Genomic DNA, 11,123 nt, shown 5'->3' with positions numbered 1-11,123 from the left:
TTGCTACACTGAATCCTGAGTGACTCATCTCCTCTCCACTATTTCTTTCTTATGTGTGTGGATTTACAATGATCCCAGCACCATTTGTCAATGAGACTATTCTTTCCCCCATTGAGTAAACTGGACGCCATTGTCCAAAATCAATTGACCATACATACATGGGTTTTTTACTGAACTTTCCATTATAATTTATTGGTTTCTGTATCTCTTCTTGTGCCAGTAATACACTATTTTGATTTCTGTAGCTCTTTGGGTACATTTTGAAATCAGGAAATGTGGGTCCTCCAATTTCTTTTTTCCCAAGATTGTTTTGTTCATTTGAGGACCTATGAATTTTAGGTTTCAGGCTTGATGTGAGTTTTCTAGAGTAACAAAACCAGTGAAATGTACATGTACTGCGAATATTCTCGCTGTCCTGGTTTTGTGGTAGCCAGGGCAGGCTAAACATTCGCTATATTAAGACCATGCATGTGTCCCCAGGCTGAGTTCTTTCCCTGAGCCTGGTTTTTTAAATGCTGGTGATAAGTCTGAATTTCTGTATGTGGCTGGTACTCTAGAGATCTTTGTTCAAGTTCAAGATGACTGTCATGAAATAATTAGGGAATAACAAATGCTGATTTGCAGAATTATGTCTAAAGTAGGGATTCTGCAACAATTTGTTGCCATTCATTAATGTAAAATTATTTTATCTTCTAGAAAAAAAAAGAAATGTACATGTAAATATACACATACATGCGTGGGAAACAGAAAGATTTCTTCCAAGTTGTCTCCCCCAAATATATGCCAAACCTAACTACTTGCTGCACATGGTAAATGACTATATACTTGGAGGTCAACGAAAGTATCTCAGAGGTTATTCTCCCTAAGGGTTATAAATCATTTAGAGCAATCAGACTGTATAGTCTGTCCCACCTAAGTAGGGCCCATTCCCTTCTGATAAGGGTAGCAGTAGATGGTTTCCCTGAAGGAGAGCACAGGGAGGTCAAGCCCACTTAAGGGTGACCAAGATTAAGTTGCGGTCATGAATCTAGCGTCTGCCCTCGTCACATGTATACCTTTAGTCCCTCCCCTTTCTATTATGTGCACACCCCTAGCTCATCCCCTTCCTGTTACGCTTATGCCTACTGTGACATATCCCTGTAATAAGGGGGCATGCACGCCTCCAAAGATATATAAGCCTTGGTTAGCAATAAATCGCTCTCTCTCGCTCCTGCAATTCCCACCTTCCACACCCTCATGTGGACCACTAAGTGGGGCTGAGCTGAGCATGGTACCATGAAATGTGTCTGACTCCTTTATATCACTCTCCCATCTCTCCCATTTTTCTATGACTTTACTACAATCTTTATATATCTTAACCGTGCAATTGCGCCTACAGAACCCGTGATTAGTTGTTGGGGGCTGGCTACCCCCACATACATGCATATGCACGTATGCACACACACAGAGGGAGAGAAGAGATTTTCTGTAAATAAATAGCTCACAAAACTGCAGGGGTTTCTTTGTCCCAAATTCATGGTCCAAGCGCAAGCTATAGCCCTCTGCTGGTTTGTGTTCCAAGAAAGGACACCTGTTTCGCTACTAGAGGCAACTCATACCTATAGGCAACTGGCCTTTCGATGGTTGGCTGACAATATCAGATAACACCATAAAAAATGATTACAGAATTATATTATAGAAAATCACCCATTGAAAATTATAGGATAGCCCACTGATTACATAATAGTTGCCATCAAAATTAGTTTTCCACTTCTTCCAAAAAGGGCTATTTGAATTTTGAAAGTGATTGAGTTGGATCTATCAATTACTTTGAGTAGTACTGACATCTTTTTATTTATTTATTTATTTTAAACATTTTATTAGGGGCTCATACAACTCTTATCACAATCCACGCATATGCATACATCAATTGTATAAAGCACATCTGTACATTCTTTGCCCTAATCATTTTCTTTTTTTTTTTACATTTTATTATGGGCTCATACAACTCTTATTGCAATCCACACATATACATACATCAATTGTATAAAGCACATCTGCACATTCTTTGCCCTAATCACTCTCAAAGCATTTGCTCTCCACTTAAGCCCTCTGCATCAGGTCCTCTTTTTAGTACTGACATTTTAATATGTTCTTCCCACCCATGAACACAAGGTCTTTCCATTTACTAGGTTTTCTTTCATTTGTTTCATCAATATCTGGTAGTTTTCTCTAGATAAGTCTAATACCTCCTTCATTAAATTTGTTTCCAGGCATTTTGTTCTTTCAGATGCTATTGTACAAGGAGAAATATTCTTAATTTCCTTTTCAGATTGTTATTTTCGGGTGAATTGGAACACAGTTGGTTTTGTTTGTTGATCTTCTACCCCGCAACTTTGCCTTCTTGTGGATTATTTGATATTTTCTATATTGAGAAGCATATGGTCAGCAAATAGATAGAGTTTTACTTATTTCTCTCTTATTTGCATGGCCTTGTATTTCTTTCTGTCATCTAGTTACTCTTGCTAGAGCATCCACTGCAATGTCGACTCTCAGTGGTGAAAGCAAGCATCTTCCTCTTGTTCTTGGTCTGAAGGGGAAAGTTTCTTGTCTTTACCACTGAGTACATTGTTTTTCATAAATGGTGTTATCATATTATGGTAGTTTCCCCTATGACTAATTCTTAAAAAATTATTATAGGGAGGGGGGAGCGGAGAAGGAGGGGAAAAAGAGGACTTGATGCAAAGGGCTTAAGTGGAGACCAAATGCTTTGAAAATGATTAGGGCAAAGAATGTACAGATGTGCTTTATACAATTGATGTATGTATATGTATGGACTGTGATAAGAGTTGTATGAGTCCCTAATAAAATGTTTTTTAAAAAGGTTATTATCATGAAAGAATGTTAGATTTTCTCAAATGCCTTCTAAAAATATAATCACGTGGGTTAGTCTTTTGTGCTACAATTAAAAAAAACTGTGAAAGCTAGAAACTGTTTAAGCTGTGTCACCTGCCAGATAAGGAAAATGCAAACATTTCCCTTCAAAATGAGCAGTTAAAAGTGCTCAGATTTTATCCTAGCAAAGGCAGAAAAAGCAGGGCAGTTCCTTCAATTTCCTGCTTTCACATTTTTCACTGTTTGGGGTCTAAGTGGTACAATTAAAGGAAATAAATAAGGGGAAACTCATGTCTAATTTGTGGATTTTAAGTAGCTTCTTTTAGTAAGCAAGACATAGAAATATGTAGAGGAAGTCTTATGTCTAAATTGGGCAGCTGGCAGAAGCTGAGTTATTGTTGTCCTGTCATGATACTGAGACAAAAATACCCCTGTATTTAAAGGCTAGAAAACCCATATTTATTCTGTGCTAAAACAGGAACTAGTGACCATGTAGCGCACCCCCATATGCGACATGTGTGCATGTCCTTCCTCTCCTGCCTTCCTGTGACCAGAGATGCTGTTTCCAGTCCTCTTCAGCCTGTTCTCCCAGTGCCCTCCGTGTCACATTTTTGTGTAGTATAGCGAGAAGATGACTTAACATCTAGATTTCTCTGGAGGACTGTGGTCCAAGGGTGTAAGGCTTGAAGGCTTAGGAATCCAATTTCTTCATAAGTTGAGGGACCGACTCTAAGTAACCAAACACTCCTGGCATGTTTAGCCCTTAAAACTCATCTATTTTTTATGCTGTTAATCAAACAAATTTGTGCCAAATGTTGTGAATTTATAGAACTTCACATTTTGACAGGTTGGATATATATACCAAATGTAGAACTTCTGCTGAAAGGCAGGAATGCATTTTGAGGGGCAAGGAGTGGAATTCTAGTTGTTTTAGTGCCTTCGGTGAGCTCTGGCTCATAGCGAACCTATGCACCACAGAAGCAAACACCTCCTCACCATTGTCCTCAGGCTCGAGGTCATGGTTGCAGTAACGGTGGATACAGCTTGAGTGCCTTACTCTTTTGGCTGTCCTGTATTTCACTAAACATGATGTCCTTCTCCAGGACTGGTCTCTCCTGACAACGTGTCTAAAGTACATTAACAGAGGCTCGCCTTCCTTGCCTCTAGGAGCTACTGGCTGTCCTTTTTCCAAGATAGATTTGTGGGAGGCGGGTGATGGTTGTGGAGTTAGAATGCTTAAAGGAGGAACAGCATAGAAAGCACAGAATGACGCTTAGCTTGAGAAGAGGCATATCGTTCTCCATTACAATGGCGCCCAGCACACAGGTGAGACACAATGGCTCCAACACTAGTCAACTCTGTAAACTTCCACATTCTGCTTGCTCTAGCCAATGGCAAAGCCTCATTAGCGGGATTGAATAACCTTATAAGGATAAACTCTAAGAACACGGAAGTGAGCGTGGTAACAATTGATTGGCTTATGCTCCCTATATAAACCATGAAAAGACAATAATAAGATAGATTTGTGCCATCAGAGCCTGGTCTCCAGAGAAGTGGGTGTGCATGCACTGGTGACTCTGCCTCCCTCACTCCCCTCCATGCCGGACCTGTTCCCACAGATTTGTATCTTCTTTGGACAGTCAATGGTAATTTAAATATTCTTCATCAGCACCATAATTCAAAAGCATACTTTATTTTTCAGTCCTCCTTATTCAATTTCCAACAGTCACATGTATATGAGGTGGTTGAAAATACAATCAATGGCTTGGAGTCAGGAACACCTTAGTCTTCAAGATAGCATCCTTGCAAAAAAAATTTTTTTTAAAGATAACATCCTTGCTTTTCAACACTTCAGAGAGGTCTTATACAGATTTATCCAATGAATTACATCCTTTGATCTTTTGACTGCTGCTTCCATAAGCATTGATTGTGGATCCAAGTTAAACAAACTCCTTGACAACTTCAACCTTTCCTCCATTTACCTGATGTCATTTACATTTATCTGATGTTATTTATTACTCCACTTGTGAGAATTTGGGTCTTCTTCACATTGAGCTGTAATCCCCGCTGAAGGCTGCAGTCCTTGAAGCTTATCAGCAAGTGCTTCAAGTCCTCCGCACTTTGGTCTTCCAAACTGGCTTCCAACTTTCTATCAGGTGATCTCCAACTTCGTTTCTATAACCAAGACCATATTTTCCAACTTCTGTTTCCAACTACTATTCCTTCCTCTTTGTTTCCATCTTTTGCATTCTACTCGCCGATAATTATCAATGCACCTTGATTGCATGTTTGATCAATTTCGGACTGAAGCGGTAGGTAGAATTCTTCAGTTTCTGCATCATTAGCTCTGATATGTGAGTCTGAGTAATCACTGTGCTGATGGGTTCTTTGTATGTGGACAGATATTATCTAATCACATCTAGCAGTGTACTTCACTGCTCTCTTGTGTACTTCATGTCCTTTTTGATGATGAATGCAACGTCATTCCTCTTGAATCTGTCATTCCAGCAGGGTAAACCCTATGATTTTCATATTGGAAATGGCAAATACTAGTCCATTTTAACTCACTAGCACCTAGAATATCGATTCTTATGCATTCCATCTCATTTTTGAGAACTTCCAATTTTCCTAGGTTCACATTTTGTACAATCCTGGTACTTTCCAACATACTTCTTGTTAGAGATGCTGTCGAGACCGTTTCGACTCAACGAGTTCCTGTCTGGAACAGAAGGAAACACTGTACAGTTCTGGGCTATCCTCACAAGGGTTAGTGGTCACTGTGAGTGATCGTTTCATAACCTTGTGTCTATTTGAGGATTAAGGGTGTGGGAGTGGAGTCTTGGCTGTCAATCAGGATATAGCCAATAAGGCCTCTGTGTGGGCATGGCCTTCTCTGAAGGATTCTGGGAATTCCTGGATTTCCTCCTTGGAGGCAGGAGACACAATCTCTCGCTCCCTCTCAGCTCCTCCCTTGGAGACTCTCTACTGACAAAGCTCATTCCCTGAGAGATGCTAAACTGACAAGACACATGACACTACGCTGATAGACCCCATGCCCTGGGAACCAGAGGAGCCACCTGGAGATGCCTGCCAGTGCCGAGATGCTACTACCACTGCTGGATCCAAAAGACATAGTACCCACTTGCCTGTGATCATCCTGCATTCAGCATCATTGAATGTGTTTCCTGAGTCAGAAGAGGACTTTATAGATTGGTATCAGACATATGAGCTAATATTGGACTTATGGACTTTATTTGGACTGGGCTGGTACATTTTCTCAATATTCAATTGCTCTTGTATACAAACCTCTTTCTTATTCACATATGAGTCTCCATGAATTTGTTTCTCTGGTCCACCCAGACTGACACACTGTGTAAATCCATCTACATGAGAGGCTTCCTCTTCTCTGTCTTTACACTTTATGTCCTTCTCCAGAGTCTCTCCTGATTATAAATCCAAAGTACATAAGATGAAGTCTTACCATCCTTCTAAGAAGCATTCTGGCTACAGTTCTTCCAGGAGTTGTTTGTTTTTTAGGCCGTCTACGGTACTTTCACCACTGTTTGGCCTGCACCATAATTCAAGTGAGTTAATTCTTGAGTTTCCTTATTCAGTGTCCAACTTGCAAATTCACATGCAGATGAGGTGATTGAAAATACTGTGATTTAAGTTAGTATATTGTTAGTACATCCTGCTCTTCTGTACATTAAAGAGGTCTTGTGTAGCAGATTTACCCCATGCAATATGTAATTTGCTTTTTGATGACTGTTTCCATGAACATTGATTATGGATCCAAGCAAGATGAACCCCTCGACAACGTCAATCTCTTCTCTATTTATCATGATGTTACATGTTCCTCTTGTGAGGAGTTTTTATATATATATTGAGTTGTAACACAAGCATACTTAGTTTAGACTTTTTTTATTCTACCTTGTTTTCACTCCCTATTTCCATGCATACTACTTTCTGTCTGCTTAGTGAGTTCCATTCAACATGTTACTTCCTGTAAACTAGTTATCTTCCACAGAACTTATCAGTATTTCTCATGAATCTTCTCTCCAATTTATTCCATCTGAGTCCTTAGATCCTGGCTTTAATTTTATACTGAGATGCTAATTGTTTATTCAGTCTAATTGTTGCCCCATCTTTGCTTTGCATAGCAAGTTCTTCTAACAGAACAGTAAGAGAGTAGTGCTCTTAAAGGTCTCATTTGGTCTTATCTCTGAGAAACTTCAAGTATGTCAAGGTCTCTTTTTTTTTTTTAATTTTTCTCCAAAGTAATTAGACAAAAATATTGCAAAACCATTAGTTGTGTATTCATATTACATATTTTCTCTCAGTTGGTTTTATGGGTTTTAAAAAATCATTTTATTGGGGCTCGTACAATTCTTATCACAATCCATACATCAATAGAATCAGGCATGTTTGTACATATGTTGTCCTCATTCTCTTCTAAGACATTTACTTTCTTTTTTTTTATTAATCATTTTATTAGGGGCTGATACAACTCTTTTCATAATCCATACATACATCAGTTGTGTAAAGCACATTTGTACATTCATTGCCCTCATCATTTTCAAACCATTTACCCTCCACCTAAGCCCCTGGCATCACATCCTCATTTTTCCCTCCCTCCCCGCTCCCCCGTCCCTCATGAGCCCTTAATAATTTATAAATTATTATTTTGTCATATCTTACCCTGTCTGACGTCTCCCTTCACCCACTTTTCTGTTGTCTGTCCCCCAGGGAGGAAGTCACATGTAGATTAGAATTTACTTTCTATTGAGCCCCAGTACCATCTCTTTTCCCCCTCCCCTTCGCCCTACCCTCATAGTCCCCAATAGATTGTACATTATTATTTTCATTTCTCACACCGAACGCTGTCTCCCCCCATGTTTTCAGTTGTTCTTCCCCTGTAGAGGGGTGTATGGTTATGGGTCTGTCAATGCGATTGGTTCCCCGTTTCTCCCTTCCTCTCTGCCTCTTTCCCCTACCCTTCTGGCATCACCATTCCCACTCCTATTCCGGGAATCTGTGTGCTGTGAACTCCCATCCCTTTCTATTCCTGTGTACATGTTCTGGTCTAGTCTGAACTGGGAAGCAGCACTTGTGTCATGGTAGTGGGGTGAGGAAGCCTCATGGAACCAAAGGAATATAGTGTGTTCATCGATGTTTTACTGCATCCTGGTGACTCATCCCTTCCCTGTGGGCCCTCTGTGGGGAGATTGTTCCACTGTCTACAGATGGGCTTTGGTTCTCTGTTCCAGCCCCCCTCATTCTCAACAATATGTTTTTGTTTGTTTGTTATGTGTCTGCTGATGCCTATTACCCGGTCCCTATGACTCCTCATGATCGCACTGGTGGTGTGCTTCTTCCATGTGGACTTGTTACTTCACTGCTGAATGGTGGCTTGTGTAATTTCAAGTCTTTAAGACCCCAGACGCTATATCTTTTAATAGCCAGGCACCATCCGCCCTCTTCACCACATTTGCTTATGCACCTGCTTTGTCTTCAGTGATTGTGTCAGGAGGGTGAACATCACAGACTGCTGATTGCTTAGAACAAAGTGTTCTTGTATTGAGGGAGGGTATGAGCAGAGGCCCAAAGTCCATTCCCTACCTCAGTGTATTGCCGTATAATTATATGTACATGGGCCAATAACTCAATTTTTGTGGATTAATGTATTTACATATGTACACCGCTATGTTTATGCCTCTATCTATTGCTTTGCTTTCTTGGTCCTTCCTGTTTCCTTTTATCTTCCTCCTGCCCCACTGCCACTTTCCCTTTATTTCCACCTCTTGGTACCTCCTCTTAGCTAGTTTGCTGTTTCTCAGACACCTCTTTCCCCCCTGCTGGATCATTACCTCCTTCTTGTTATTGACTCCAACACCCCAGTAGTTTCCCTGTCCATGGCACAGCCTGCTCACCTCCCCTTCCCCCACCGCCCTCACCTCCCAGGTCTCTCCAGACCATTGATCCCGCTGCTCTTGCCTCGGATATGCCACCTGTGCCTATTCATGGTCTCTCTTAATATAACTACTTGAAGTTTCTCAGAGAAAATATGAAATGGGACATTTAAGACATCTCTTTTGGGAAACTTACACCAAGGGAAATATGACCAGGACTATATTCCCTAATTTATAACAGAGAGAATCTGGAAAGCTAATATTCCATGGTAGGAAAGACACCACTTTGGTAAATTAGAGATAAAGTTCAAGCACATTATCCTGCTTTAAATGTCATTCCCACAGGTTCTCCCCTAACAGGTAAGCTGCCTTAAAGTGAGCATATGGTTGATTCTGTATCCCTGTAGAAGCAGACATTATTTGATTACCTCCTCCCACCCCAGGCACCTATCCCCCTTCATGCCTTCCCCCAATGCAGGTACTGAGTTTCCTCACCTGTGAGCTCAGGGACTTTACTGTGATTACCATCCATGTTGTGACATATGTAACTCCTGAATATGCATGACTAATATGCATGAAAAATACTTGACTAAAATTCCCAAAACATTTTTTTTAAAAAGCCCCAAAACAGTAAAGACACTCTCTCCTCTCCTCTCCTCCTCTGGAGAACACAATGGGACAATGGTTCCAGGGGACATGGGACAGTGGGAGGTGGGGGAAAGAAAGTGGGTGTTAACAAACCCAGGGACAAGGGAACAACAAGTGATCTAAAATCAATGGTGAGGAGGGTGTAAGAGGCCTGGTAGTGCTTGATTAAAGGCAATGTAACCGAGAGTAATTACTGAAACCTAAATGAAGGCTGAGCATGATAGTGGGACAGAAGGAAAGTAAAAGGAAATAGAGGAAAGAACTAGGAAACAAAGGACATTCATAGAGGTCTAAATACAGGCATGTGACATTGGTCAGTGTAAGACATGAAAAAATAATAATATATAAATTTTCAAGGGTTCATGAGGGAGGGAGGGTGGGAAAGGAAGGGAGGGTGGAAGAGGGAGGAAAAAATTAAAAGGTAATATCAAGGGCTCAAGTAGAAAGAAAATTTTTTGAAAATGATGATGGCAACAAATGTGCTTGACAAAATGGATGTATGTATGGATTGTGATAAGAGTTGTACAAGCCCCCCGAAAAGTATATATATATAGCTAGTGATGAAGAAAGTTAAGAATTCCACCAACGACTTCAGTCAGAAATTGATCAAACATTCAATCAAGAGATATCAATAGTTATTGGTGATTGGAATGTAAATCTTGGAAAGAAAGAGGAAGGAAAAGATGGATGTGGTGATAGAAATGCATCTGGATATCATGACAGAGTTTTCCAACAATAATGATGATGTCTTCATAGCAAATGCCTTTTTTCAATAAGACAAAAGCTACTTTACCCATGGAGTTAGCCACGTGGAGCACACAAAAATCAACTTGACTCAGTCCCTGGGAAGACAAGATGGAGAAGCACAATATCAGCGGATAAAAGTAGACTAGAAGTCAAATGTGGAACAGAAGATCAATCGCTCATATGTACGTTCAGGATAAAGCTGAAGAAAAATCAAACAAATCCACAAGAGTTAAAACATGACCGTGAATTTATTCCATCTGAATTTCCAGAACATCGTAAGTACAGACTTCACAGAGTACAGATTTGACTACTAAACGTCTGATGAGCTGTGGGAGACATCAAGACCATCATTCATGAAGAAAGCACAAGTCATCAAAAAGACGAAAGAGAATAAAAAGACAGGAAAGAATAAAAAGATCAAAGTGTATGTCAGAAGATACTCTGGAATTTGCTCTTAATCATAGAGTAGCTAAACCAAGTGGAAGAAAGGATGAAGTCAAGGAGCTAAGTAGAACATTTCAAAGGACAGCTCTAGAAGACAAAGCCAAATATCAGGAAATGTGACAGGACCAGGAATTAGAGAACACCTGCAGTATATCTGAAACTGAAAGCGCTCAAGAAAATATTCAAGCCTCGAGCTACAATTTTGAAGAATTCTATAGGCAAAATATTGAATGATGCAGGAAAGAAGACACACTCACTGCTTCAGAACAAACTGGTGCGCATTCTGCCATCTAAGGAGGTAGCAGAGGAGCAAACACCAATGATGTTAAAGGAAGAAGTTCAACTTGCACTGGATGCATGAGCTGAATGAAAAAGCAAGTCTAGGAATTGATGGAATACCCATTGACATGTTTCAGGAAGTTGAAGAAGCACTGGAAGCACTCACTTGTCTATGCTAGGAAATTTGGAAGACGGGAATGTCAGAAGTTCAAAAAGCAAACA

At 40.2% G+C, this 11,123-nt stretch overlaps 1 non-coding gene across 1 annotated transcript; it reads left to right on the top strand.

The window, feature by feature from the left end:
* The first annotated feature begins 395 nt into the window (after window positions 1-395).
* Window positions 396-527, top strand: LOC142425173 (small nucleolar RNA SNORA72). Its single transcript, XR_012779533.1, has one exon. It is a non-coding gene; the product is annotated as a small nucleolar RNA SNORA72 (small nucleolar RNA).
* Window positions 528-11,123: the final 10,596 nt, after the last annotated feature.

Source organism: Tenrec ecaudatus, chromosome 13, assembly GCF_050624435.1.
Source record: "Tenrec ecaudatus isolate mTenEca1 chromosome 13, mTenEca1.hap1, whole genome shotgun sequence".
Classification (NCBI taxonomy): Eukaryota; Metazoa; Chordata; class Mammalia; order Afrosoricida; family Tenrecidae; genus Tenrec; species Tenrec ecaudatus.
Note: the sequence above shows the minus strand (reverse complement) of the source record. Positions and strands in the feature narration are given on the sequence as shown.